Raw genomic sequence first — 5,082 nt, forward strand, 5'->3', positions numbered from 1 at the left:
GCGAATAAACCACGGCAACCCAGTGTGTTTTTTTTTCTTTCTGGGAAAGAAAGACATTTTCTCAAGGACACGCACAACATTGAAACATAATTTGTAACAAGCCAGAACCAGGTGCGAACTGCTTGTCCAGCTAAAAAGTTATGGGAACAAAGTCACATTGCAACATGATTAGAATTAGGTAAGGGGGGCTGGCACAGCTAAATCAACCCACTGACGCAGGAGGTAAATATCCAATTATCAGGCTCTCTATAAGTGCTACATATGTAACCCACCACTCTGCAGCCAATAACGGGAGGAGATAGGTTTCTGGGAGCTGATCCAATTTTGTGAGGTCAGCCTGCAGTGTGATTATAAAACTTACTTGCAAGACAGCCCCGGGGGAGACGGCGCCTGAACTCACGATGCTTTTCTTTGGCTTTTTTCTCTTTTCTGTGCTTAGAAATAAAGCAGTTTGAAACATGTTGCTGCCTGCTTGGAACTCTGGTGCATTTCTGGGGGCCATATGGGAGGTGTTGGGGCCTCCCATAGCTGGTGAGGATATGGCTGCTGGCCCCCCACTGCCCTGGGGGTGGGGGGGGATCCAGCTTCTCCCCGACAAGTTGGTGCCCTCTGTGAGGCTCATTGCTCATTGTAACATGAGTGATTGAGCTCTGCCTGCGCAAGCCCTGTGATGGACTGAGCTCCCTGCCGCCGACTCAAGGAAGCTGTGAGACCCTCGCCTGCACCTGAAGACCACCGGAAAAACGCGTAACCGGCTAAAGGCTTCGGGGGCCACTTGGAAATACCCCGCTTGAGGGCAGGTGAGAGCCCTGCAGGAGAAGGGGTCCGGTGAAGTGCATTGAGGGAGTGTCCAGCAGTGGTGCAATTGCCAGTGCAGCATAGGAAAATGTAAGTAAACCAGCAACATGGGCTCTGAGGGGGGGAAATGTTTAAAGTAGAAATGTTAAAGTGTTTTTTTTTTTTTTTTTTTTTTAAATTTTTTTTTAGGGAGGGATTGTAAATTGGGTGGTGGGTGATTGTACATTGTCACAAAATTCAGCGCATTGGTAGTGATCGGCACGTGAATTGTAGTTGGGACTGGGGTGGTGGCAGTGGTCCCTTCTTGTGTTTTTGAGCATATTGGGTGGGGTAGTGACTCCCTACACATAGAACAGGAGTGCCGCGCTGATTGGTCTAGAACAGGATTGCCGCGCTGATTGGTCTGGATGGTGATTTCATGTACGGGGTCTGGATTTCCTATGAATTGACGTTATAGATCAATGAGTAGATGAGGTTCCCTGCTAATTGAGCGTTTTAGTTCAGTGAGTGGATGATGTTTCCCCGCAGGAGGTAGCTACATTGTTCCCGAGTGCGGAAGATAGTTGGCTGGTTAAGGTCCCCTGGTGAGGAGCGTATCATGCACTAGGCGACGCAGTGTGTGCAGTCCAATTATAAGAGTTTATTGTGGTTTACCTTGTTCCAGTTGAGACAGGAAGACAGCTGTGGGGATTGTGGGGTTTTATTTTGGGATTTTTTGTGGGGTTGGGAGAAATGGGTTATTGTTCTGTGTATGCACATTTGTCTTTTCATTTGCATTGTGTTTTTAGTTTGGTGACGTCACCTTCAGATTGATGCATAAGGACACAAAGTTTTGATGGTGAGGAGATAGTGGTGTGGTTTTGGATTTGGAGAATAGGTGACCAAGAGGCGGTGTGTGGAAGACACATGCGCAAGATTTTGGGAGTGTGCCGGAGAAGGCAATGGTTTGGTGAAGATGGATTGCACGTGGAGTGCACTGGCTAAGGTGCGGAGCCAAGAAGGCTCACAGAAGTTGAATATTGTTCAATTATCTTCTAACTTTTGCTCCCTGAACAGCGGACTACCGAAATTTTCGAATTGAATAGAGGTAAAATGTATCACACAATACAGAAATGACTCCCCTTCACTTGTTGTGTAGCACACAGCTTCCATGCTGAAATAAGTCAGTAAAACATAGTGTGCAAAGATTCAAAAGTACTGAAGGTAAATTAAAAAGACAATGGCTGCTCATAGGCGGCTTCTCCAGAAGCGTGCAGCAATAGCTAAGGACACACATACACAGCACTTACACGGGAATAGCTTTAAAAGCACATGTGCAGCAATCGCTAAGGACACACATACACAGCACTTACACGGGAATAGCTTTAAAAAGCACATGGCTACAGTTGAACTGTGTGCACGAAGGAAAAGGAAAATGCGAGGGGTCAGCTGATGTTGAAAAAACACGAGCAGAGGGAAGAGGGGACTCACCCTTGTCGGGGAGAAGCTGGATCCCCCCCCACCCCCAGGGCAGTGGGGGGCCAGCAGCCATATCCTCACCAGCTATGGGAGGCCCCAACACCTCCCATATGGCCCCCAGAAATGCACCAGAGTTCCAAGCAGGCAGCAACATGTTTCAAACTGCTTTATTTCTAAGCACAGAAAAGAGAAAAAAGCCAAAGAAAAGCATCGTGAGTTCAGGCGCCGTCTCCCCCGGGGCTGTCTTGCAAGTAAGTTTTATAATCACACTGCAGGCTGACCTCACAAAATTGGATCAGCTCCCAGAAACCTATCTCCTCCCGTTATTGGCTGCAGAGTGGTGGGTTACATATGTAGCACTTATAGAGAGCCTGATAATTGGATATTTACCTCCTGCGTCAGTGGGTTGATTTAGCTGTGCCAGCCCCCCTTACCTAATTCTAATCATGTTGCAATGTGACTTTGTTCCCATAACTTTTTAGCTGGACAAGCAGTTCGCACCTGGTTCTGGCTTGTTACAAATTATGTTTCAATGTTGTGCGTGTCCTTGAGAAAATGTCTTTCTTTCCCAGAAAGAAAAAAAAACACACTGGGTTGCCGTGGTTTATTCGCATTTGTGGATAATTAAAAAATGTCTGTCTGCAGAAAGTAGTTTTATCTTGAATTTGCGGCCTTGGCAAGTCGGACTTGTTTTGCGAGGAATGTTGATAAGGCTCCCGCAGCCAGTGTTCAGTGTTCAGTGAGTGAAATGAACTTAGCTGTAATTTTCCTGAAACATCGCTTTACACTGTGCATTTAGACCATGTTAATTCATATAGGCATTTGCAAGCCTTTAAACAGGGATTTTTGTGTTTGTAGATTCTGATATTGCAGCGTTGATTCTAATGTAGCATAGAAGTTGCACTGTTGGTGAAGTGGGTGTGTTTCAGCATATTTGTCACCCATGGGTGCGCTGGGGCGCTTGGGGTGCGGGGGCATGGATTTGGTCTCCATTTTCCCTCTTCAGTCCCCCCTCTGGTCGACTTTTGTCGACCACACCACCAAGCAACATTCACCTCCTTCCGGTCTGCATATCTTTGCCAATTCCTTGAAGTGTCCATAATTTTCTGCATTGTTGTTGATCAACAGTACATATAGGAGTGTTCCCCTTCTGTGTTCCACCACACTCACTTCCCTACGTACTTCCTCTGATCACAGGGAGTGGCCACCTTTATTACTGCTGGAACCATGTTGCGCACCGCTATCTTAGTCCGGCTCTTCCTTTCACCATGTCTCTTATTTGCATTCCGATAACTTCTTCTGTTGTTCTCTTGCAATGTATCTCTATCTTGCACAATGGTGCTGTGCTCGGTACTCGTCCTTCCGTTATCACCTTCAAGCAACCAGGCAGTCATGATGTCATCCATCACCATGCAAGCACTAGCTAGTTCTTTGCTTTCTCTTTTCAGATGCATTTTTTGCTGATCATTCTTTGGTATGCTGGTACTTCACCCACTCATCCTTCTGTCTCGCTCGAGAAGTAATTCCCCCCTCTTTTTACTTCTCTGTCTGTTTCTCTTCTTCCGTTGTTTTCCACCTTGGTGAATGTGTCACTCTTCACATCTTCCTTGGTCATCACCAACAAGGGCATGCTGATGCGCTCCAATGAACACTCTCCTCCCCAATTCAGTGGTAGTTTCTCTTGATCTTTGGATGCATGTGCTCAATAGTAGTCCATAAGCAGTGATGTTCCTGCTCTCATCTCGCAACTTCTCTCAACCTTCTTGCATCCAGCATGATTGTCCACTTCTTGTCACTGTTGTGCTGGTAACATAACGTTGGTACCTTAACAGTATACGTCCTTCTTCAGTGACCATCTTTGCTCTTTTCTCTCACTCTGTTAGGCACTTATCATATTTTTGTCTCTTATTATTTTATTTGTTCTTCTCTCCTTTTGTTTTTCTTTCTTCTTTTATTATTTATTTATTTATTTATTTTTTCAATCTCAATGTTGCTGTTTTCCCTTGCAATCTTCTTCGCACCTTGTCATACATGGGCGTCGTGCTCTGCTGTAGTAATTTCTGTTGTAATCAATTCTCTTCCGGCATATGTTAAAGAACAGTCAGGACAGCTCTCTCCAGTGGTGTCCCTACCAATTTTGTACATGTGGGCATGTTGCTGGTCACTTCTGATATGTGTGTTATGTGTATGTTTTACTCCCTTTGTTTCTGCCCTTAACTCTCTTTACTTTAGCAGCAGCTTTTCCTTACCCACTGACGCCGTAACTGTTCCTGCTTAGGTTAGGGAATGTTAGCAGGGGATACAGCGGTAATGCTCATTATTACAAATAATTTTCAAAGTACCACCCCCATAATTTCGTTCATCATTAATAGTCCCATCGTGAAGGTAAAAGTCCTTATTTGCGTGCCCATAACCACTTACGCTGCTGGGTCCTTGCAGCTGATGAGATGATAAAGTTGCCCGCCTGAAAATCGCAAGAAAAGCGTTAATACGTTAGTACATGTTAGTAACATCAAGCTCCGCGAACTAAACAATCACTAAGGGCAAAAATCAAACCTTCCCCTGGACATTTCGTGTTTTCAAAATTTCTCAATATGGGTAGGGAAAATCTTGGGCTGTTTATTCAATGCAAGCAAGGAAATATACTTCAGGGAAACATGTTCTAAGGGGTCTGAGGTTCTTGATAGGGTGGGCAATTGAGTGGGGAATGCTTCACAATGTTTTACTCAGTGGACCTCACAGTTTCTAATGGAAGATAACATTAATGAAATTTCCTACACATTTCTAACAGCATACATACGCAACAACCTGCATGTGCGGGGAAAA

This window comes from Ambystoma mexicanum, chromosome 6q, assembly GCF_040938575.1.
Source record: "Ambystoma mexicanum isolate Mex_15411 chromosome 6q, UKY_AmexF1_1, whole genome shotgun sequence".
In the NCBI taxonomy this organism is placed as follows: Eukaryota; Metazoa; Chordata; class Amphibia; order Caudata; family Ambystomatidae; genus Ambystoma; species Ambystoma mexicanum.